Source organism: Mesoplodon mirus (genome assembly GCF_964341445.2).
Source record: "Mesoplodon mirus genome assembly, chromosome: 2".
NCBI classification, from domain to species: domain Eukaryota; kingdom Metazoa; phylum Chordata; class Mammalia; order Artiodactyla; family Ziphiidae; genus Mesoplodon; species Mesoplodon mirus.
In genome coordinates this window covers 194760558-194786788 of record NC_138977.1, presented here as the reverse complement: position 1 = coordinate 194786788, position 26231 = coordinate 194760558, and the positions used below count along the sequence as shown (strand labels likewise).

Sequence of the window (26231 nt, the reverse complement as noted above, 5' to 3'; positions counted from 1 at the left end):
TCTTGTTGCGGAGCACGGGCTCTAGGCGTGCGGGCTTCAGTAGTTGCAGCACGCGGACTCAGTAGTTGCGACACATGGGCTTAGTTGCTCTGCGGCATGTGGAATCTTCCCGGACCAGGGCTCGAACCTGTGTCCCCTGCATTGGCAGGTAGATTCTTAACCACTGCACCACCAGGGAAGTCCCTACTTCTATTTTTAAATGTATGTGCTGCCTCCTCAACCAGAATCCTTTAAGAGCAGAGGCCGTATGTTCCAGACCTCAGTACAATCTTCTGTGCTTGACAGCTCCTGGTATGCGGTAGCCATTACTCCTTTGAATATAAAGCTTGTGCAACCTGCCTAAACCATTCAGCTAGTAAAATTATGGGCCTGAGATTTGGAGCCATCCTCCATACCATGTGTGCGCACCTCATGGATTTCTCACCAGGACCATGCAGTGTGCACCAAGTGAGCTTTCTCCTTCTAGGGCACCCTCACCAGGCTTCTGAGCATCCCAAATAAGGAGCCTTTTGTCCCCCAGAGCCTCCAACGCATTCCTTCTGCCTTCCCCCAAACAGATACTGGTCCTAGACTAAAGAACTAAGTCTACCCAGAAGACTAATACCGTGCTGAGCAAGAAAGCACTTTTGTTGTGTGCTGATTTTGTTGGTGGTGTTTGAACAATGTTCTCAGCCCTTTAGAATCCCTTCCAGACGTTGAAATCTTTCAATGTAGTGAAGTACAAACGCAGCAATGGCCCCAAGGGGGCACTGGGCGGGGTTTGTGGTGAGGCCCTCATCCTCTGCTGCTCAGCTGTGCGGTTGGCCCCCTACTGGCCAGGTCAGGAGCCCTGCCCTTGCGACTGGAAGCGCCCCACCTGAGAGCAACGGAAATCCTTACAGCCTACTGGGTGGTGAATGGCTGGCTGGCATTCACCCAACGCAGCCAAAAATGGCCTGGCAAAGGCTTTAGCGACCATGTCTAGTGTGGCCTTGGCCTCTGTGGCAGTCGGGCCCAGCAGCTGCCCTAACATCTCAGCTGGCTAGAGCCCGTTTTCCTCACATGGGTTTCCTCCAAACTTCATCATGTCCGTTTCCAACGGCCCTGCTGAGACACCCCACAAGAAGGCCAGGACATCGCCTTACCCTGGTTCTAAAGTGGGGCAAAGCCAGGTCCCCAACGAGAAAGTGAGCTGGCTGGTTGAGTGGCCAGAGTACAAGGCTGCCGAGTACACTTCTGGCTCAGTCTTGGCCGGACCCAGGTGGGCAGACCCTCTTTTGGGTGAAAGAAACTTCTCTCTTAAATTTAATGAAAAGGATGGGCATGTTGAGAGAAGGAGCCAGAACGGTTGGTATGAGGTTGAAAATGGTAGACCTAGAAATCCTGCAGTTCGGCCAGGGCTGGTTGGCTGAGGGCTTTTGGGGCGTTGGGGCCCCAATCATGCTGCAGATCCCATCTTAACCAGGTGGAAAAAGGATAATAAGGGAAATACAGTTACCCACCCTGTTTCTGGGAGAAACATCCTGCAATCTGTAGCCATCAAAAGGAAGGACTGTGGGGCATGGGCCATCCCATGGGGGATGGTGGATCTGGGAGAGAAGATTAGTACCACAGTGAAGAGAGAATTTGGTGAGGAAGCCATGAACTCCTTACAGAAACCCAGAGCAGAAACACAGGAGTTGGAGAAACAATTGCACAAACTACTCAGCCAGGAACACTTTGTGGTCTATAAAGGCTATGCGGATGATCCGCGGAACATGATAACACGTGGATGGAGACAGAGGCTGTGAACTACCATGATGAAACAGGGGAGGTAATGGATCATCTTCTTCTGGAAGCTGGCGACGATGCCAAGAAAGTGGGATGGGTGGACAATCATGATAAACTCAAGCTTTATGCCAGCCACTCCCAATTTATTCAACTTGTGGCTGAGAAACGAGGTGCCCACTGGAGTGAAGACGTGTACCCCGACTGCCATGGGTAATGGAGTGGAGTCTCATGCAAGCCAAAGGCCTTCAGATGAACACAGGTAGATAAGAAGCAAACAACTCAGAGCTCCCATTGAACAGGATGGGAGGATTACTTCTTTTGGTGATTATTTCCCAAACTGTTCACAGGCTGGAGGCTTTGTATCAGGGAATAATATTAGACTCATATGGGGAAATGGAATCACAAACTTTTTGGCTTTCTAATTGGAAGAAGAATATAGTTACCTCTTCTATACGTTGTATACATGGCTTTAACCAAATTATACAACTAATGCTCTTTGAAGAATTATGGGTAAAACAAAGATAAATTCTTACCCACCATAGCCTCTACTTTTCATCCAGCTTGCATTTGTCAGTTCTTTCTTTCTCCTGATGTGTTAGACTGTGGTTTAATCTAATGTATAATCTGATTTTTGGGTTAACATTTGTTTTTCAAATTTAGCTATATGTGATCTTGTATTCACTGCTTTCAAGTACAGAAGCTCTTTGGTTATTCTTGTTTTAGAACCTTCAGTTTTATGGGAAAAGTTCCATCTCTATTTTAGTCCATAAGGATCAAGTACTTATGAACCAGGGGAAAAAAATGCAGTGACAAAAATGAGCTTAATATCCATCCCTCCCTCTGGTTATCACAACTGTTCTGTCTGAACAGAATGGGCTAAGCTCAAGACACTTGTTTCCTCTCATCTCAGAAGATGAGACCCTCATCTCAGAAGATCCTGCAAATGCCAATTCCTGGCATGAAGAAGTCTCTATCAAGGAGATGTATGTAATCACAGCCTAATAAAAATATAATTCACATCTACCTTTTCTCCATTAAAAAAAACCCCAGTGTATAAATGAGAAAGTGTTTATAGTCCATTTGAAAACAGAGATGCCCCCTGACAATCAAGAATGAGGGGATCTCAGTAGCAACAAATAGGCCAGAAATACATTTCTTCCCTCTCATCACCTAAAACAAGCAAGTTAACTTTATTTGTATGTAACACAATTATGGAAAATTAACTCAAACCACTGTGATGAACCTTTTATGGCTAAAGGGGAAAACTATTTGTAGTTTTGTAGGCATTGATAATCTCATAAGAAAACACTTCCATAACAATATCTAACACTTATATTCCACTTACTGTGTGCACACACTCTTTTAAGTGCCTTATTATAGTGAGCTATTTATTCCTAAGGATCCCCCTGAGAGGAGGAGGGTACTCTTACCTCACAGGCTGGGCTCTCTAGGAAGCAGACTCTGTGAGGGTGATGAGCATTGCAAGATGTTTCTCAGAGAGAGGTCTTGGGATCCACTCTTGGGGAAGGGAGGAGAAGGAAGCAGGATTGGGCAGGGTGAGATGTTGAGGTTGAAGCCCAGTGAAGCCTTCAGTCAACCCCACATGGAGCTCTGGAGCTGGGAAGGCTCTTCCAGCTGCCCTGAATTGGGGCGAAGGTTCAGGCCTTTACACTCTTTTTTGCTCAGTCATTGGATGTGGGCTGCACATGGAAGGGGGTGTGACCTTAGGAGAGACAGTTTTCCTCAGCCATGGATGGCAATGCCTAAAGAGGGCTAATAGGTGAATGCCATCTTCTGGTAACGCTCCAGCAGCTGAGAAGGGGAATCTTGGGAAGGGAAGGGGCAGGCACTACAGGGTCTACTGTATATCGTCCCCCTATTTTACAGATGATATAACTAAGGCACAGGGAAGTTACGGAACTTGCAAGCTATACACCAGTGAGTGGCGGAGTGGCAGGTTTTTGGGCTCAACAGTCTACCCCCTTGGCCACAATACCATAGTCTCTCCAATAGTTACCCTCCTATAGTCCCCAGGTGCCCTGTGCACTGTTCCTTTAAGAAAAGAAAAGAAGAAGAAATCACTCTAACTACGTGCACATTTGGTCAGAGTTTCCATTCCTAAACCTGAAGGACACGTGCATGGTTTCATTTATCTTCCTCGTGAAAGATGTCGTATTTACACGGGTGATGACAATTGTAAAATGGTTCACCCATGGATGCCCACCATTGTTCATACTCAGGAACAAATTTAATACATCACTTTTCTTTGTGACTTCTATAACTGCTTGTTTTAAGGATGGAGCCATCTGTCCTATATATTAGTCTCAGCTCAGTAACTTCTCCAGGTGAGATACGCTCCCTGTCTTTATTTGAATCATTGGGGCACCTGGTTGGTCTAACATATTTTGAATGTTCCTAAACTTCATTATTTTTCCAAAATGTAAGTTCTTGAAAAAAATAAATACACGTATACACACACACACACACACACACACACACACACACACCCTGAAATAATGAAAGTCTAATGTCTCTAATGTATCCAGAACAGAATTCTTGATTATTTTTTCCCCAAGAATACTGTTCCTCCATCACTCTTCCAAGGTAATTGGCACCAAAATCCCTCCAAGTTGCACAAGAAAACAAGGAGTCCTAGATTCCTTGCCTTCTCTCACCTCCCACATTCAATCCATCTGCAAAATTTAGTCAGCTCCACCTTGAACACAATATATCTGGAATCATTCACTGCTTTCCACTTTCAGTGACCACCCTAATCAAGCCACCACCCTCCTTCTCTAGACTGTCGAAGTTGCCCCCAACAGGCTTCCCTCTTTCCACTCTTGTCTACCTGTTGGTCATTTTCTACAAAAAATGAAACAACATTTTTAAGAATGTCAGTCACATGTCCAACCCCTCTTAAAACATTCCAGTGGTTTCATTTTTTACATAAAACACAAACTCTTTACCCAGGCCTACCTACTATGGATGATGCCTATGAGCTAGTCTGACCTGGTCACATTCTACCCTGGCTAGTCTAGCCTTTCTCTTCCTGGCATTCTTCATATTTGCTTCTGCCCCAGGGCCTTTGCTTTGCTTTTCCATGTCTAGAATGCCCCTTCCATATCTTCACAAAGTTGGGTTTTTGGGTCAGTCAGATCTCATTCAAATAACACTTCCAGAAAAGAGTTTTCCTGGCTACCTAATCTAAAGTAGCTCACCCAACCCGTTTCTACTTTTAGCCTGTTTTATTTTCTACATAGTATTTAGACCAGCTGAAATTATCCTGTATATTTCTATTTACAAGAGAGTCTAGTGATTTTTCTGTCTTGTTGATTACTATACCACCAATATCTAGAATAGTGCCTGGCATGTCAACACATTATTTGCTGCTGTTAACAGTTTTTTATATACTCTTCCCTCTTAAAAAAAAAAAGAAAAAAAAAAAAGAAATGTGATCACATTACCCTTGGCTTAACTTTCTTATTTAAAAAGATTTTTTTATCTTGAAATAATTTTAGACTTAGAAAAAAGTTACAAAAATAGTACACAGAGTTCCCATATAATCCTTCACCCAGCTCCTACAAATTTTGAGAATTTATTTATATAGAACAATTATTGAAACCTAAAATTAACATTGATTTACTACTTTTTACTATTAACTAATCTACACATCTTATTCAAAATTTACTAATTGTTCCACTAATGTTCTTTTTCTGTTCTAGAATCCAAGGATTCCACATTTCATTTAATTGTCATGTCTCCTTTATTTCCTCCAATCTTGTAAAGTAGCTCAATTTTTATTTTGTTGTTGTTCTTTTGTCTTTCATGACCTTAACACTTCTAGGTACCGGCCAGTTTGTTGTTGTTGTTGTTTTAACTAGAATGTTCCACAATTTGGATTACTCTGACATTTTCTCATGCATAGATTGAGGTTATGCATTTTTTTTAGTATGAATGTCATATCTGTGATGTTGTTTGGCTAAACTTTTATGCTAAAAAAATTAAGGTAAAGTTCTCATTTTTAAAATGTCACTGTGGAATTTCCAACCACCTTGTACTACTTTTGACCAGCATTTTTATATTTTTATGTATGTTTTTGTGCACACACACACACAATTGAATATATGTATTCTAATTCTTCCACTCCTCCTCTGTAAGAGAAAGTGACTAGGAAGCTCTGAATTTCATTCATTACCCTATCACCTTCCTTCAAGTTTATGGGAGGACACTTGAATGCTGTGTTATCTCACTGTATCAGTTACCTATTTCTACCAAAAAAAAAAAAAAAAAAAAAAAGAAATCCTGAAAACAATCTCAAAACACAGTGGCTTAAAACAAAAATATCGAGTTTGTAAGTTTGAAGGTTGACCACTAGGGTTGGGCTTGACTGGGTGGTTTTTCTGGTCATGACTGGGCTCATGTCTGGGAGTTGGCTGGCTTTTGGCTAATCTAGGATGACCTTGGGATGATTAAAGAGAATCTGCTCTGCACCACATGTCTCTCTTCTCCTATCTAAGCATGTTCTCATGGCAATGGCAGTGAAGCAAATGTCAAATAGAAACATGCAATTGTTCTTGAGTCCCAGGCTCAGCACTGGCACCAAGTCATTTCCCTGCATTCTATGAGAAATAGTAATTCATAAGGTGAACCCAGATTTGATGGGTGGGGAAATGACTCTTTCATTTCCCCACCCATCACAGGAAAGTCACATGGCAAAGGGCATGGACACAGAGAGGTGTGAAGTATTCAGGCCATTTGAGCACTCAAGAAACCAACATCTACTGTGTGTTTTTTTCTAACAGTTTCATTGAGATAGAATTCACATACCATACAGCTCACCCATTTAAAATGTACAATTCAATGGTTTTAACTATATTCACAAGGTTGTGCCACCACCACCAGAATCAGTTTTAGAACATTTTCTTCACCCCGTAAAGAAATCCTATGATCACAGAACTCTATTACAATTTCTTTTTTTGGAGCCAAAGACAGTCTCTTAATCACTTTTACATCCCTAGTGTCTAGCACGGGGTTTGATCCACAGTAGATGCTCAATATATGTCTGCCAAAAAGAATCGAAGAGCTATCAGGTTTTGCCTGTTAAACCCCGCAGTTTGCCTATAAATATTACTCAGCCTTCTAGCGTCAGCCCAAAAGTATTTGTTTGTTTTGGTGCAACTTTCTGCTACTTTCTCCACCTGGCAAGGGTTGGGCAATTGTTCCCTTTGATGAATTATTTCCAGTTACTGCTGCTGAACATTCTTTTCTTTTCATCAAGGTCTTTATCAAATAGGATGACAAACTGTTGAAAGTTAAATTATGGGTAACTATGAAGTAATAGGTTGGTGAAGTTTGGTTCATCACTTGCTTAAAATTTGGTACATACTGTCCCTGGGCACCTCCCTTGTCCCTTCCATTTGGTAATAACAGTAATGGGTACATTTACTCTGTGCCAGGCACTTTGCATGCATTATCATTTATGCTTTCTTATCAGGGCCAAATGAAACATTTTAAGACAGCTTTATATTAAGCCAAGACATCTATCTGTGCCACTTCAAACTAGCAGCTTTTTGAGAGCAGAGGCTGTGCTTTCCTTCTTTTTCAGCATCTCCTATGGCTGCATGTATATTTAATAAGATCCTGAGTAAAATATAAAAGCTAAAAACCATTTTCTCCTTTCTTATTAAAAAATTTAGAGTGAAGGAAGGAGTCAAACACAATAAAAGCCATTTGATTCAGCTTTGATGAGTTTCATAATGCTAAAGTTCACATGTGGCAGTATACTTTCTAGGTGAGAAAATTTTTGCCTTTTGGGAGTTCTCGAAAGGTTTTGATAGTATACACTTTAAAAGTGGAAGATTGTCAAGACTTTCCTATATGTTATGTGAATGTGAAAATCACATTTCAGTGTGGTAAGTTTTGTTCTTGGATTTGTCACTAACTAGCTGTAGGAACTTGGGCAAGTTGCTTCACCTATCCAAGTTTCCTTGTAGCTTATAATTCTACAAGTGTTAAATTGACAGATATTTGCAATACTTTTATATGTATGTTATTGGAAAGAGTATATAGACTTACACATTTATAAATATTATATACTTATAAAAAGCAAAAATTTCAAAACAGGAATAGGAATTTATATATGGGAGAAATCTGAATCCTGTTATAACTATATTTTCTTTTAAGAAAATAGTTTAAGAAAATTGGTATATTACTTATCTATTTCTACTTAGTGACATTACCTCAAATATACTTAAAATGACACATTTATTATGTCACGGTTTCTGTGGATCAGGAATCTGAGCTCAGCTTAGCTGCCTTAGGGTATCAAAAAGCCACAGTCAAGGTATTGACTGGGGCTGCTGTCTTATCTGAGGCTCGACTGGGGAAGGATCTGATTCAAAACTCATGTAGTTATTGGCAGAATTTAATTCATTTCAGGTTGTTGCACTAAGGGCCTCAGTTTCTTGCTGGCTCTTAATCAGAGACTGCCCTTAGTTGCTGCCATTTGGCTCTCTTCATAGGCTAGCTTGTAATAAATAGCTTGCTTCTCCAAAGCCAACCAGAGAGAGAGTTTCCTAGAAAAAAATGGGTTACAATGTTATGTAATGGAGCCATGAATATATGTTCATGTACATTCTGTCACATTTGCTACTTTCCATTGGTTAGAAGCAAATCATGGGTATCAATACTCAAGGGGAGAAGATGACACAAAGCATGAGCACCAGCAAGTTGGGATCATGGGGACCACCCTAAAGTCTACTGGCCACAACTGAAAAATTACAAAATGTATGTGAGCAGTAGAGTAGGATTAAATTCTAGGAGCCACTCCATTCCCCAAGTATGCACACGTATAAATCTTGCAACAAGGGAAGCATCCTGCTTCTCCCTTATTCTCTGTTTCAGAAAATGCTGCCATCCATAGCTCAGTCCTCAAACCTAGGAACTATCTTTGACACTTTGCTCTCTCTAGCCAGCCCAACCCTCAATTCAACCCACCAATAAGATGCCAAACATGATCCTTTATGTCTGTTTCCACTGTTTCCCCATCATTTTCAGTTATCACTGTCTTTTCCCTAACATTGACCACACCTCTCAACTGGCCTTCTGGATCCCACTCTTGCCCTCCTTTGTGATCCACCCTTCATATGGCAGCCAGAGTGCTGTTGTTTTCTTTTCTTTTTTTCATTTTTGGCTGCGTTGGGTCTTCGTTGCTGCATGGGCTTTCTCTAGTTGCGGCGAGCAGGGGCTACTCTTCATTGTGGTGTGTGGGCTTCTCATTGTGGTGGCTTCTCTTGCTGCGGAGCACTGGCTCTAGGCACGTGGGCTTCAGTAGTTGCAGAACGTGGGCTCAGTAGTTGTGGCTCACGGGCTCTAGAGCACAGGTTCAGGGGCTTAATTGTTCCACGGCATGTGGGATCTTCCCAGACCAGGGATCGAACCCATGTCCCCTGCATTGGCAGGTGGATTCTTAACCACTGCACCACCAGGGAAGTCCAGAGTGCTTTTCTTAAAACAGAAATCAGATCATTTTATTCTCCTGCTTAAAATCTTCCATTGGCTTCCTACCGAATATGAGTCAAATCCAAACTCCTTTATCTGACCCACAGGACCAACATAAACTGACCTCTGCCTGTTTCTCTAAACTCATCTCTTCTATGACATTTCTCTTTATACACATCTGCATTGTTTAATTTGTGATAATGACATATATTTTAGATTTCATAACCTAAAAATAATTTAAAGTAAATAAAATTACTATTTTTAAATAATCTAATAAAGAATATAATATAACAGGGTAAAGTAAGTTTTAATAAAGCTAAGCATTTGAGGCTAAATATTTTTTGAATGAAAGAAACATTATTTAGCAATGGTGGCTTTATGGGTGATCCATTGTATCATGTATCAGATAACTTGATCCAAAATGAGATATCCTAAATTAGATGAACTTCTGAGATAATATAAAATCCCAATTTAATCTACTAATATACACTGAAGCTAAAATAAGAGAGCAGCTTTATCTACAAAGTGGTGAGTTTTATTATTTGGGGAGAGGGGCAAGCAAAATTTATTATATAGGCAGCTTATTAATTGACCTTAATCAAAATAGGGAGTTATAAAATCATGTCCATAATAAAATCTAAAAGTAGGATTACACATTTATACAAGGTAATTTTCTTACATTTCTTATTAGTTAAAACCAGGAAAATTCACTTTCTAATTATGTAGGTCCAAATTATTCATTTATCATAGACTATCAAGTCACCTGGGTATGTTCACCCAGATAAGATACAGTGGGAGAGCATAGCCTTTAGAGATAAACTGACTGGAATTGAATCTGAATTCTACAGCTTGGTAGCTGAGTGACCTCATTCAGTACATTCAAACTTTCTGAGCCTCAGTTTCATCATAAGTCAACGGGGATAACAATACCCCCCTTGCAGAGTTATCTTAAGGATTAAAGAAACTTATTTATTGGCACATTGTAGGTACTCAGTACATGGTCTTTTCTTTCTTTTTCATCACTGCTTGGCTAACAAACCTCAAAATACTATAAATTGATCCACTTTCTATTTCTATTCTCATTATGTTAGACCTAGGATCAACTTGGGCAGAAGAAAAGAATTAGAAAAGTATCATAAAGGCAGACTATTAAGACTTGTCTGACAGAGGAAGAATGAGGCAGAAGCCACATGTGAGACTAAGATTTTCAGTTGGAAGTGAAAAGTTATCAATACATAGGAATGCTGAAGGAATTTGTGTTTGTGGCTGGGTAAATCATGGAAAATTACAGGACAGTTTTTGGTAAATGTTATTATTTACTTATTAAATAAACTATGCTGCTGTCCCCTCCCCCACATTTTGAATGTAATAAATGTTAATTTGAAATAGAAAATCTGTGTAGCTGTTTAGGGTATTTTAGAAAAATTAATTGTCGAGTCTTGAATGTAATACAAATTCATTACTTATATTTCTCACCAGAAGTAGTTGTTTTATTAGATGAGTATTCTTTCACTATTATTTCATTTCCAGAGCAACAGGGCCTTTGATGTTTTTCAGATTACTTTTGGGAGAGAAGACATTGCAGTGACTTGCAATTTAATGAAGAAAATTCTTTTATGGCTTCTCACTTTGGGATGCTGTTAGATTGTGTTGGCATAGTGTAGGGAGAATCTTATATTTATAAGTTCTGCAAACTCTTGGTGGTTTTAATGTTGTTATAGATTCTAAAATATCACTGTATAATTTGTATTATGGAGAGGCACTGTTTCATTATGTTAGCTTGATTTGGTTAATATCCTACAAAAACAAACTCAATGAAAATTTTCACTTTCTTTTTTAATCCTAAATGAAACAGCTTATTCCTCGGTTAACCATGGTGGGAGATAATAGAAAATATGTATTGGTTTCTGCCCCCAGTTCCTGGCACAGAGTTTCTAAAACCTTTGGAATTCCCTTAGTAATTAGAGCATTAGGAGCATCTTTTATTCTAATGGGGTGACTCTGGGTGGGCTCCTAGATGGGGGCTGGTCACCAGAAAGACCAAGCTATGATTAGAAGCTTGGAATTGTCAGCTCCACTCCTCATTCTCCAGAGAAGAAAGAGGGGCTGGAAATGGAATTAATAATTGATCATGCTTACATGAGGAAGCTTCCATAAAATCCCAATAGTATGGGGTTTGGAAAGCTTCCAGGTAGGTGAACACATCCACATTGGGAGGGTGAGGCATCCTACCTCCATGAGGACAAAAGCTCCTGTGATCAGGATCCTCCCAGACCTCACCCTGTGTATCTCTTCATCTGGCTGTTCATCTGTATCCTTTAACATATCCTTTAATAAATATAAGTAAGTTTCCTGAGTTCCGTGAGCCACTCTAGCAACTTAAACCCAAAGAGAGCGTCATTGAAACCTCTGATCTATAGCCGGTTGGTCAGAAGCACAGGTGGTAACCTAACTTTTGACTGGCCTCTGAAGTGTGGTGGTTTTGTGGAGGGTGGGCAGTCTTGTGGGACTGAACCCTTAACCTATGGGATCTGAGCCCTTAACCTATGGGATTCATACTGTCAGAATTGAGTTAAATTGTAGGACATCCACCTGGTATCAAAGAGAATTTTTTGGTGTGGGGGAAAACCTCCACACATTTGGTGACCACAAGTGAAGTGTTTTGTGTGAACAGTAAACAAAAATCACAGGGAAGAAACACACAATACAAAGGCAGTAAACTAAACTGAATTTTTCAATACATGTGGACACTCATTCTTTCGCCCATTTGGGTTTATTGATAAGTAGGGTGACCAACTGTCCCAGTTTGCTCAGAACTGTCCTGGTTTTAGCACTGGAAGTTCCATGTCCTCAGAAGCCTCTCAGTTCCAGGCAAACCAGGGCAGTTGGTCACTCTCTCAGGTTTCCTAGGCAAAAATATTTGAGTACCTACTATGTGCCAGGCATTAGAGTTACAGTGATGAGCAAAACACACTGTCCCTGCCCTCATGCATCTTAGAAACGTATAACTAGTCCACCCACATCACGTGGAAATAGTCAAGCCATCTCCATCAAGACTCCTATTTGCATGGGAGACTTGATTCCTGGGATAAATCTCGAAGGGACTTTGAAGCTGAGAGTCAGATTCTAGGATCCCTAAGTAGTATAGCTCAACAGAGAGGAGATAAAATTTCCCAACCTCTGGGATCAGTATGCCTCTAGGAAGGCAGAAAATTTACTGTGAGGAGAAAAAAATATACTTATGAGTGATCAATGCATATGATGATGACTCTTAGGTCATCTCTCCCACCTCCATCCCCACTCTGCAGAACTTTCACCAAGTCCCTCTCCTGAGGGCTAAGCAAAAGAGGCCATTATAAGTGCTTAAAAATATTGGGTTGGCCAAAAGATTCATTCGGTTTTTTCCATAAGATGGCTCTAATAGCACTTAGTTGTCTTTAACTTCATTCAAAACAATTTTGTTAGATTGTATGTGACAGCTGTCATATCAGTGTGCATTTAAAAAAAGATATCAAAATTGGTGAATTTTTGTGTAGCCATTTTAATATTGAAGATGGAAGAAAAAAAGCAACATTTTCAGCATATTATGCTTTATTATTTCAATAAAGGTAAAAATGCAACTGAAATGCAGAAAAAAAGATTTGTGCAGTGTATGGAGAAGGTGCTGTGATTGATCGACCGTGTCAAAAGGGGTTTGCAAAGTTTCGTGCTGGAGATTTCTCGCTGGATGATGCTCCAGGGTCGTGTAGACCAGTTGAAGATGATAGCAATCAAATCGAGACATTCACTGAGAACAATCAACGTTATACCACGCAGGAGATAGCTGACATACTCAAAATATCCAAATCAAGCATTGAAAATCATTTGCACCAGCTTGGTTATGTTAATTGCTTTGATGTTTGGGTTCCACATAAATTAAGCAAAAAATCCCTTCTTGACCGTATTTCTGCATGGGATTCTCTTCTTATACGTAATGAAAACGTTCCATTTTTAAAACAAATTGTGACGGACGATGAAAAGTGGATACTGTATAATAATGTGGGATGGAAGAGATTGTGGGGCAAGTGAAATGAACCACCACCAACCACACCAAAGGCTGGTCTTCACCAAAGAAAGTGATGTTGTGTATATGGTGAGATTGGAAGGGGGTCCTCTATTATGAGCTCCTTCCAGAAAACCAAACGATTAATGTCAACAAGTACTGCTCCCAATTAGACCAACTGAAAGCAGCACTTGACAAAAAGCATCCAGAATTAGTCAACAGAAAATGCATAATCTTCTATCAGAATAATGCAGGACCGCATGTTTCTTTGATGACCAGGCAAAAACTGTTACAGCTTGGCTGGGAAGGTCTGTTTCATCCACCATATTCACCAGACACTGCACCTTCAGATTTCCATTTATTTCGGTTTTTATAAAATTCTCTTAATGGAAAAAAATTTCAATTTCCTGGAAGACTGTAAAAGGCACCTGGAACAGTTCTTTGCTCAAAAAGATAAAAAGTTTTGGGTAGATGGAATTATGAAGTTGCCTGAAAAATGGCAGAAGGTAGTGGAACAAAAGGGTGAATACCTTGTTAAATAAAGTTCTCGGTGAAAATGAAAAATGTGTCCTTTATTTTTACTTAACAACTGAAGGCACTTTTTGGCTAACCCAATAACTGTAATTGACTACTTTCTCAGACCTCAAAGACTGGATTAAAATATTTTCCCAGCTTCTAGAACTCCATCAGTGATTGCAGTAAGGGCAGTAGAGCCCAGCACCAAAGGCACTGGAAGGCATGGTCGCAGTGTTGGGGTAGAGTGGGCTTCTGGGCATGCATTAGAAGAAGCAGTGTGGAATGGCAACAGCCAAAGAACCCACCGGAAGGGTGTACATGGGGAAGTACAGGGTGTCAAATGTGGCCTCTTGAGGTGGATAGACACAAATGCCCTTGTACTTATCACCTGAGCCTCTTAGGTGAGAAGACGGGTATAGTTCAGGGAAGCAAGGTCTACACAAGAGGTTAATAGAAACCTTGAAGGCATAGTCACCTCCAGTAACGCAGCAATGGCACCACAGTTCCTGTTGCCCTCCTTTGTGCTCCCAAAGCACTTTGTAAGTGCCGACTGGAGTTGCTCATGTCAGCCTTGGTCTCCCTCATTAGAATGGACTCTTGGAAGGTCAGAGACCATGGTGTGCCCAGGCTTTTATATCATCTTTGATATGTGTCCCCATAGCACTTATGCCAGTGTGTGTTCAACACACATTTGTTGGATCGAATGATGAGCATGGGCTGGTATTTTGTAATAAGAAGGGAAGTTACAAAATTAGACCAAATGATATAGCCAGGGACCTAGCCTCAAAGAAGGATTTATACAAATTGTAGCAATTCTTCCTGAATCAGGGCCAGATAAAAAAATAAAGAGTTTGGGATAATACAGATTCTTTCTTTAAAAAGTTAGTCTTTAAATCCACAGGAAAGAAACATATTGTATTTTGTCCTGAGTGGTGATTAGGATTAGCTACAGGAAGTAGCTGTGGGTGAACTGTTACATAACAGTGACAACATGATTGAATTCAGGATCTAGAGGGAGAGGAAAAGGAAGAAAAAAATCCATTAAGTTGCTTAATTTTAAAAAGGAAATAAGATTAAATTGTTAGATTGAAATAAATACCTGTAGTTCATTTTTTAAATAATACAAAGAATTTAAAAATACCTTCTTAAGAAATGAATGTCACCAATTGTACAAATTAGATGTTGGAGGAAAAATCCTATGCTGTTCACTAGAGCAGTAAATGAAATCACTAGAGAGAGGTAAAGAGTTTCACAGGAGAAGGGAGACAGTCCATAAATGACAGAAACAGGAAAGCATATAACTTCTATCAGATCAAATTCACATCAAAAATTAGTCAGAAATTCAAGGATCATGTAGAACGAGGAACACCATTTTCATATGAGCTATCTCTGAGTGACTAGGACTCTGAAATAAATCACTCAAGCTAAGAGATCAAGGAATACTGAATCAAGCATAAACTCTCTGGGGAAATCGTTTTATAAGGAGAAATCATGCCTGAAAAATGCCCTAGGAACCCCCAGAGGGGTCACATATGTCTACTGAGAATGGGGTCTCCATGGATGTGGTCTATATTGACAATGATCCGCCTTTCACTAGATTGCACACCACAGACAATCCTGATGTTAAGATTTCATGAAACTGAGGGCAACGTTTAGTCAAAGGCAGATGTCTTTGAGACAGAAAACATATAAAGCTAAATGGGTGCCTTTCAAAGGTAATAAGTATACAGGGATATTCTACTCAATATCTTTATGAATGATCTGGAAAGGCAAATCCTCCAAATTTTCAAGTAACTCTAAGCTCCTCTGAGAAATGGATTGAAGATGTTCTTCAATCATGCCTGTGAGCCATCATAAATGCCACCATAAACACCACTCAGGAGCCTCAGTGTAGGCCAGGGTCAGATCAGACACATGGATAAAAAATAATCTGGGGCTTCCCTGGTGGCGCAGTGGTTAAGAATCTGCCTGCCAATGCAGGGGACCCGGGTTTGAGCCCCGGTCTGGGAAGATCCCACATGCCGCGGAGCAACTAAGCCCATGAGCCACAACTACTAAGCCTGTGCATCTGGAGCCTGTGCTCCGCAACGGGAGAGGCTGTGACAGTGAGAGGCCCGCGCACCACGATGAAGAGTGGCCCCCACTCGCCGCAACTGGAGAAAGCCCTCGCACAGAAACAAAGACCCAACACAGCCAAAAATAAATAAATAAATTTAAAAAATAATAATCTGGTTTATACTTTAAAGACGTTGGGTGTGTACGTTAAAGTCGTTATGCCCTGCTGGTAAGTTATGATCAAAGAAGACCTATAAGTTGAGTTATCCTAGACCAGTTGTTCTCAAAAATTTGGGTCCCAGGACCAAGAAATTAAAATTTATTGAGGACTCCAAAGAGCTATTTATTAGTTTATTTTAAAATTACAATAAATCCATTACATGTTAATATAAATAAAAAATTTTAATTAACTATTTTTCCAAATTAAAAAATTAATGAGAAGAATGGAATTTTTTTTATTTTTAGAAATCTCTTTATTATATGACTTAGGAGGAAAGAGTGGTTGATTATATTTGCTTCTGTATTCAATTGTTGCAATGCTGTTTTGATTGAAGTAGATGAAGAAAATGTGGCCTCACAAAGTAGTATATTTAGAATAGGAGTATATTTTCATAGCCTTTTTTAGGCAATTGTGGGTATTCTTCTTTGATACTACACTGATACTCACCAAGTGGTGGTTTTTTAGAGGTTAGTTGTAATGTGGAATCTGAAACCATATTAACTATCTTATGATATTCTGTTATATTAAAATCCATTGGTTTACCTTGCACTTTGAATTTTAAAAAAAATTTAAATCCATGAGTAATTTGTGTAACATAGTGGATTATTTATTTAGAAATTATTGACTGACTGAGTTCTGTAGATCCTCCAAATGTTGATATTTTATTCTACAATATAAAAACCCACATTTGTTAATATCGCCACGGATCTCATCAGAAAAGCCTTTAGGCATCGAAAAGTTGTCCAGTTCTCGGTAAAGGATATATGTTTTCCAAAATTCTAATTTTTGCCTGAAAATGCCAATTTTATCATTGGCAACAAATACCGTCAGTTTTATTTCTTTGAAGTGACAGGCTCGCCTCATTCATTTTGGAGAAAGTATCTGCCAGATACTGTAGCCATATTCGGTCACGCATCCTTCAAGTAAAATTGGTATTCCATGAAAAAGCGCCAAGTGTAGCTCATAATTCAAATGCCTGAGTGCTTTTCCTCAAGACAACCTTCATATTTATAATGCAGCAGAAGTTATGTAGTTTTCATTTTGCCACACAAGTTAGTGTTCTCAAGGGTTAAAACTTAATACAATTAATAATTTTTACTGCATTGTCAAGGACGTTCTTAAGTGAAATTGTTTTTTTTTTTTTTTAACCAGGAGTGTGCGGTGGTGACGATCACAATGATCACCAGAGCTAAGGCGATGACAGTTTTACCCACCATTGCTTTTGCACCATCAGTGCCAATCCAGCACAGTAACAAATGCAAATAATTTCTCAGTATTATTATGAAAATAGTTTTTGCTTTGCTGACACTCTGAGGAGGTCTCAGGGACACCAGGGACTTTGAGACCCACATGCTTAGGCTGATCCCTGAATACACTGTCTCATCCTAGATGGCCAAGAAGATGCTCTGTCTCATCAGCCTAATTTTGGAATTTAAATACAAAGTATTTCATAAAAACAATACCTGTGTCTCTAAAAACATGACTCTTCTGTAGCTGAAACACTTTTCTTTGTACGTAAGGGAGACTATTTGGAGATTAGTAACTATAATTATTCAAGATTGGCGGAACCACGTATAAGAGAAGAAATACTAAAATAATCAGGATCTTACTTTGGAAAGAGAGGGAGTTTGTCTAAAGTGTAAAAAGTCACAATTTAATTTGATTGGTGTTTATCAAGCACCTGTAGAGTTTTGTGTGTCATACAAGGAGGTATATATCCAGATCCCTGCTCTTAGAAGAATTAGACTTAGCTGGCAAGGTAGGATATATAACTGTAATAAGGGAAATGAGAATTCAAGAATTAAACGGGTTTGCAAGACAATAACAGAATCGCCGTGAGGCAACATGTGATCCAAAGCTAAGTAAGCAGTTCAAATGGTCAAGGCTCTGCAGTCTTGGGTGTATCTCGCTGTCCTACCACCCAGAGCCTACCCCCCAACCCCACTGCCCAGTCCTGACACCAATGAGATCTCAGTACAGCAGGATAGAGGAAGATTTTTCCTGACTGGTGTGGCAGAGAGATACATGGAGCTCTTAACCAGTGTTTGTTCCTTGGTGTTCTTGTCCTCCAGGGTGTTTATAGGACTGTACTTCAGAAGCTGCTTGACGTGACACTCTTTTCCTTGTTTTTGTGAAAGTCTGAACATTTTTTTTGCAGTACGCGGGCCTCTCACTGCTGCGGCCTCTCCCGTTGCGGAGCACAGGTTCCGGACGCGCAGGCTCAGCGGCCATGGCTCACAGGCCCAGCCGCTCTGCGGCATGTGGGATCTTCCCGGACCGGGGCACGAACCCGTGTCCCCTGCATCGGCAGGCGGACTCTCAACCACTGCGCCACCTGGGAAGCCCTGAACATTTAAATTGAGAGGAGTATGCCAAGTGGCATGGGTAGTGCTCTAGATTGAATGTTTGTGTCTCCCTAAAATTCATATGTGGAGCCCTAACTCTCAATGTGATAGTATTTGGAGGTGGGGCTTTGAGGGGTGATTAGGCTATGAGGGTGGGGCCTTGGTGAATGTGATTAGTGCTCTTATAAAAGAGACCCCCCAGAGAGCTCCCATGGCAGAGCTCTGTTCTGCCATGTGGGGACACAGCAAAAAGATGGCCATCTATGAACCAGAAGGCATGCTCTCTGCTGGTGCCTTGACCTTGGACTTCTTAGCTTCCAGAACTATCAAAATAAATGTTTTTTAAGTCACCCAGCTTATGGTATCTGTTAAAGTATTACAAATGGACTAAGACAGGTGGGAAGTGATTCTTGAAGATGGGGATGGGGCTGAAGTTGGTGAGGAAGAGCCAGGGAGGTGGTGAGACACCAGGGGGCTGGTTGTGGGGCACCTTGGGAGGTTTCTTTGGGCTTTTAATTGACTAACGTTTTTGTAGCTACCACTACATGCCAGGCACTCTGTAGAGAAAACCTTAGCAACAAGGGCATAGTTCCTGCCCTGAGGACCTTCTTAAACTGTTTCTAAATTCCGTTATTTAACTTCCTCACTACACATCTTTTTTTAAAAAAATTACAACTCGCTAGAAAGCTCCTTGTTAATACCCTACATTCTCCACAGTGCTTATACCAATGTTCTCCACATAGATGGCAATCCCCATGTTGCTTTCTGAAATAGCTTAGGTTCATAGAGAGAGTCGATGAGCATTTAGAATTAGAGGAAAAGAACTGAAGATTCCTCCAAGGTGATCCTGAAGGTCAGCCGGGGAGGTTCAGAGGAGATACAGTCTAATGCTCCTAGTGTTGAACACGAAGGAGAAAATAAACAAAACGTATTTGCACACAGGTACTTTCCCAAGTGGAATGCTCCAAAAAGGCCCAAGTCATGGCAGATTTCAGGTTGTGGAACAGCAAGCATGTCAAAACTCGACTGAAAGTTTCCACCAAAGTTTTCGTTGAACTCTTGGTATATTTGTCAACGTGATGAGAAAATGTCTTAGGCCAGGCTGCCCTGCGTTTGCCATGATCTGTAAACAGCACCACCCTAATGGGAAGAGAAGAAAGGTCATGAGGACAGAAGGAGAGAAGGGGAGAGGGAAAGAGGAGGGAGAACAACTGAGACTGAAGGGTCAAGGAGAGAGGTGGTTTTCCAGTGTGTGTATGGAAGTGAACCTGAACCCCGCCTTTTACTCCATCCCTCTAGCTCCCTGCAGGTTGTGTGTCTGCTAATCACCCTCACTGTGGAGCTGGAAGCTTCTCATTCTATCGGCTGACTCCATTCACTAACTCTATTCCTGGACTGTTTGGCCCATTCATGAGGATTCATATCTTTCTGGGCATGTTTGGGAATGGGTGAGCCTACTGGGAGTCTATTTACGTGAGTGTCTCTAGTCTGATAGAAAGGAATTTTTCCCAAGAAAGAGAGTTGAGATGCACAAACTTGGTTCCAGGATGAGGGCTGGAGGTCAAATTCATATTCATTCTGAATATAACGAGAGGTATGCCAGGGTGATTTTAGGGAAACTTAAGGTGGCGAGTGTAGAAAAATGAGTCACTAACTAGGAGAAGACATTTTCAATACATACAAGGAACAAAGGACAGTATCCTGAGTATATAAATACTTCTCTCTCTCTTTTTTTTTCCTTTTTAGTTTCACAAATAGCTGAATACCATATGCAGAGCCTCTGTGTGCATGGTAGGGAGGGGCAAGATAAAGGTTGGATTTGAGGATTAACAATAAAAGCGGACAATATACCATGAAATGGAAAGGAGAAAGGGGCAGTGGTGTGAGGTGTCACGGCAGTGTGGGCAATGGGCCTACTTTGGGGCAGCACTAAGGAGCAGAGATTGTCCAGGGGAATTGTTTCCATGAACCTGTGAGGGGCCTCGTCCTCTGACTTCCTGACCTCAAGGGGAGAGAGCTGAGAGGGAAGTAATATGTGAGGCCTGAGGACTGCCAGGACCCAGCTGGGCATGTGGTGAGGACCTCATTGTGGGAGAACCCTGGAAAGTCAGGAGGATGGATGTAAACAGGTGGTGAGTATTACGGAGCCAGATATGTAGGGCAATGTGAGTGTTTATCAGTCAGCGGCTCAGCAGGAGACACAGGGCACACTCAAGTGGGGTCATTAAGAAGAGTCTAAGAACACAGATGAACTTATCTACGAAACAGAAACAGACTCACAGACATAGAGAACAGACTTGTGGTTGCCAAGGGGGAGGGATGGGGGGGAGGGATGGAGTGGGAGTTTGGGATTAACAGATGCAAACTACTATCTATAGAATGGATAAACAACAAGGTCCTGCTGTATAGCACAGGGAACTATATTCAATACCCTGGGATAAACCATAATGGAAAAGAATTAAAAAAAAAAAAAGAAGAAGAGTCTAAGAAAAGGTTGATTTCAACCTTTTAGGGAACTTAACAAGGAATGGTGCAGGACTCTGGAGCAGTCATTGTGGGGAGCCTTTATCACTCCCAGGCCTGCAGGGACAGGCAGACCTATTGCCAGGGCTTAGGAGAGAAGTTAACAGAGAGAGTTGCCTGGTGGGAACTGGGGAGCTGTGGTTTTTGGCAGATCCTGCTGCCCTCAATTTCCCTGCCTTGGGGTTGGCCAGATCAACTGATGCCAGAGGGCAAAGGAGACTGGTGAGTACGGATCTATACAGGTTAGTCTACAGAGCAGTGTAGAGGAGAGAGTGGATGTGGAGAAACAAATGGAAGATCTCAGCACAGAGCACATTTCTAGGCTGATCCATACAGCTTTGCATCTTCCTCCAACAATGAGGCTCCACCTCCAGCATATAAGAACAGAGAAAAGACAGCATGGGAGGCTGTGGCTCAGAGCTGGTACCTAACGTGGTCATTATTTATTTTTTTGCAAAAGAATACCGTGGGGGAGGAGAAATAATTTTCCTTCTACCCTCTGAATTCTTAGCCAAGACCCCATCATAAAAGACAGATTAACAAGAGAAAGACAAACAGAAGTTTATTAACGTGTACACCTTGCTAATACACAGGAGGTACTCAAAAAAATTGGGTAACTCCCTGAGGTGGCTTAGAATTCAGGCTTAAATACCATCTTAATAGGGAAAGGGAAGGGGAGTAAATGATTTCTAGTAAAGATGAATGGGTCTTTAGAGGAACAGATGGGAGGTATGATAGTTTGTGAAAAAGTTTGTCTGGGTGTGGTGTCAACTTCTAGACTCCTCTCCTATGTTAAGAGTCAATTTTCCCTGGTCGATTAATCTCCTGGGGAGAGGAATGATGATAACTCAGTTCTTTTTGGAGGATCTGTCTTTAGGCAGATAAGGGGAGTTCAGAGAAAGCCTTTCACTGCATTTGCTGTTTTTCAAGTGCCTACAATTCAAAATAATCAATATACCAAAGAGGCTTATTTTGGGGTGGTATGTCATGAACTCTTACAGTCATATTTTGGGGTTTCAGATTCTGATCTTCTTCAATAGTTTTTTTTTAATCTTAGAAAAAAAATAATGTTTACTGTTTATTATTTAAAAAGAAATACATGTGTATTGCAGAAAATCTATAAAATACTGAAAGACTTAAAGAAGGAAACAATCCATGATGGTAAGCCCATCACCTAGAGATAATAACCATTTGCATTTTGGTGTACATCTTTCTAGTATTTTCTTTTTTCAGTGTGTATGTATGTGTGTGCCTGTGCAAAGTATATGTGTGTGTGTGTGTTATATCTGCAGGTTGATTAAAAAATAATTGAACAAATTACAATATTCATTATACCATACAACTTCTACCTGTAGGCATATGTCATAAAGTTTTATGTTTGTACTAATTTAATTCATAACCTTAAGGAACTGAAGTAATAAATCCCAACGGTCACTTAACTGTGGATGGTGATGCCAGGATGAGTTAGACTGTAGAACTGATGGGGGCAGCGTGGCATGAGGAGCACATATTCATGGTTTGTAGGAGTAGAAAGAGATTTTGATTATATGTTCATATAGAACTTAATTTCTACATGATTTATCTTTGTAAGTATCCATTTCTTTTCAAACACCTTTGTATTTTTAAAATTAAGGTCTATCATATGTACAGTTTATATCCTCCTCTTTTCACTTGCCATGATATCATGACTGTTTTCCTTTGTCATGAAACAGTGTATGAAAAGTATTGTTTCCCTATCCACAACCCCTGGAAGGGACAGCCCTGATTACCACATGACCTTGTTCGCCTCTCAACCCTTTCAGTTGTCACTGATTGTACCAAAAGTAGGCATCTGACACGAGGGGAAAAACCATACATTCAGCTATAGCAATTAATTAATCTCTCTCAAGAATTTAGTCTGAGGGACACAGGCTGTGATGAACATCTTGTTCATAAATTTGTGTGTGTGTATGATGACTTCCTTAGGGCACATTCCTAGAAGGTCAAATACCTAGTCAAAAGGATGCGCAACATTAACCATCTCTCGATACATATTGCCAAGGCACTCTCCAGGGAATTTGTGTGTACACATTCGTGCATTGTAAAATGCCTGCTGCTGGCTCCTTTCAATCTGCGTGAGGATAGAAATAATAGTTTATATGAGAGGTCTTCCATGAACAGGGTTCCCATAAAAAGGTGGTAATGAAAGCCCACAAAAGGAGCTTACTCAAGCTGTGTGTTTCCCTTTATTGATCTGTGTACATTAAAAAAAAAAACTTTATTGGAGCCCATGTTGCTTGAAAGGTCAGCTTCAAGTAGTTGCCATGGGATCTAGGTTGGGGAAGGAAGAAAGAAATGGAGTGTGAAGATGCACTAGTGAGGAAGACGCAGACAGGTTTTGACAGATATGCTGGGAGAGTAAGGAAAAGTGGCCACTGGCTTTCCAGAAGTTTACTCTTTGTCTCTCTACCAGGGTTGGAAGTATCAAAGGGCAGTCTGTTTCTCTTGCAACGTTTAGCACAGGGGGGACTCTAAGCAAATATTTTTTTCCATTTTATAGCTGAGAAGAAATGATGAGATATTCAAGGAGGAAGAGAATTCTCCTGGTGACGTGGTCTGAAGCCTGAGCACCCCTGCTCATGACCACCGTGGATGGAGGCAAAGGTGTTCTGAATGCTGAGGTCCACAAAAAATGGCCCACAGACTGTGAGCCACGAATGGTTTTTGTGTTTTTAAAAAGTTGAAAATATAAAAGAAGAAGTATGTTATAGGAAATGTGAAAGTTTTATGACATTCAAATTTCAGTGTCCATAAATGAAGTAATTAGGCAGTTGACTAGCTGTGACAGAGTGTGAATGGCCCACAAAGCCTAAAATATTTGCTCTCTGGCCCTTTACAGAGAAAGTTTTCCTATCCCTGTGAGAGAAGAATCACTTCTACTTCTTGAACACTTACTGTGTGCAAGTACTATAGAAATAATTTTACATGCGTTTCCTCACTTAACTTTTACAGCTCTTCCTATTGTTAAAAGATAAACAGGCATATTTAAAGATTTTAAGTTTATTTGAGCAAAAATTGATTCAAATCTTACAACATCTAATCTAGAAGATACAAAGGAGCTCTTAGGAGCTGTATAAAATGAAAGACCTTTAAAGGCAGAAGGAACAGGAACAAGGAAGTTATACTAGGCAAAAAAGTGGGTTAGTTATTCAAGGTTACTCTCCTTTAGGGGCTGGCAGGGATACATCAGGCAGAGTACTTAACTAGTGTTGATCAGGTAATTCCTGACTGACTGGTTTAAAATTCCATTTCTGGGAGAGCCAAAACTGTAATTAAGTTAAATCTTGGTTGGGTGACACGGGGCTTAACATAAGGAACTCCATTTTGGGCTTGTTGTTTTCTTTTTAACACTATGAAATAATGGATATGTTATTTATCCATATTTTACATCTAGGAAAACAGGTTTTAAGAAGTTAAAATTTCCACACCTGGTAAAATGGTGGAGCTGGCTTTCAAAGCCAGGTACCTGACTAGAGAATCTGAAAGTTTGATTGTGGGCTCTGAAGAGTGGTCAATAGACATCTCTCTACAATGTTCTTTAGGCTTTCCTGTCTTCTTTGATCACTGTATCGTGCTGAAACTGCCACTGGTGTGGAACAGGAAAGAACATGGAAAATGCCTGGTGTAGCCCCTGTCCTGAAGCAGGCATTAAATAAATTTCAGCTAATATTAATATGAAGATATAACATAATGATTAATGATGAAGTGTGCAAATGACTTATTTTGTCCCACACCTGATAAATTGTAATTAGTTAACTTATCCTTAGGTCAAATTCTCATTGTCTATTTCACACACACACACACACACACACACACACACTCAGACACCAATTTATATATGCATGCCTATATCTTCAAGGGCTTTATCTTGTGATAAAGCTTTTTCCACTATTTCCCCCTCCCAAACTGCACAGTGGTACTGTTTTTTCCTCTCCTTTCAGGGTATCTGTTCCTTTTGATTTCTACTGTGGCTCTAATTTCTTCCAGCTGTTGTTGCCACGCCTCCCCTCCCTTTTCCCTCCACCACTTCCCTGGTCCATCTCATTTCTAATCTCTCTGTAAAACTCAAAATGCTTTCTGTCCCAGCAAAGAGGAAGGCTTTCAGCATCAAGAGATTTGACATACCCATGCTGCAGTAGGTGTGGCAATATAATGACACCATTACTTTTTCGACATTTAGATGCCTTTTATAAGCCATCTAGCTTTGTGAACTCTGTTTTCTGTAATCAAAGATTCTTAAAGGTGAAAGAGAGTTTATCAATCATTTACATCAACCTTGTGACTGTTGACAGACTCTCTTCTAGTATGTCTTTGACAGATGAGTACCCAGGTTCACTTGGATTCTTTTGGTGATGAAGGGCTATCTCCTGAGATAATCTCTTCCCCTGTGAGAAACCCAATTGCTAGAAAGTTCTTCCTTATGCTGAACTGAGTCTGCTACTCTGTCACATCTATCCAGTGGTGTCAGGACTCAAATAAAAGAAGTCTATCCTTCTTTCATGGGATAGCCAGTCACACGTTTGCAGAGAGTTATTATGTCTCCCTAAACCCCCTATTTCACCTTTCAGCATTAATGTCAACACTGCAGTCCAGATGGCTGTCTTTGGAAGCCGTTCACTGTGCTGTCACGCTCTTTTAAATCACCTGGAGCAGCACTGGACAGAAGACACCTGACATGGTCAGCCCAGCACCAAATTTGCTGATTTTGGACCATCAGTGTGGCCCTGTAGGTTGGGATGAAAGGTAAGGCAAAACCTAGAGAGATATCCAGAATCTAACTATATATATATTATTACAAATTAATTGCAAGAGTTGTGTGATCCTAAGGCAATCACAAATACATGAAAAACATTAGAATATTCCACTAAGTATAAGACCTTTTAGAATTAGAAGAAAAACACACTTCTCTTAAGAAACAAACAATGCAAAATTGGGCCAAGTGGTTAATTTGGGTAGGAACTGCAGACATCTGTGAGAAGAATGAAAATTAGGTAATATATAAAACTTGATTCCAGGGAAATGGGTTACTTGTCCTCTCTTCTCCCCCTTCTTCTACCCCATAAACACTTTGAAGTTATGGAGTCATTTCCATAAAAGCTAACTGAGTTCAAAGCATTCCATCAAGCTTTCCAAAGAAGAAAATGCAGACAGCCCCCCACTGAAATCTTGGATCATTTTGTAATCTCATGCAGAGAAGGCCATTCCCCACAGTATCGCAGAAGGTAATCCCCCAAATTGTATA

The 26231-nt window shown here is 40.5% G+C and overlaps 1 pseudogene across 1 annotated transcript; it reads left to right on the top strand.

Moving 5' to 3' along the window:
- Positions 1-1064: 1064 nt before the first annotated feature.
- LOC309816904 (ADP-ribose pyrophosphatase, mitochondrial-like) lies at positions 1065-1963 on the top strand (annotated as a pseudogene). The gene has a single exon. The product of its transcript is annotated as an ADP-ribose pyrophosphatase, mitochondrial-like (transcript).
- The last annotated feature ends 24268 nt before the right edge of the window (positions 1964-26231 follow it).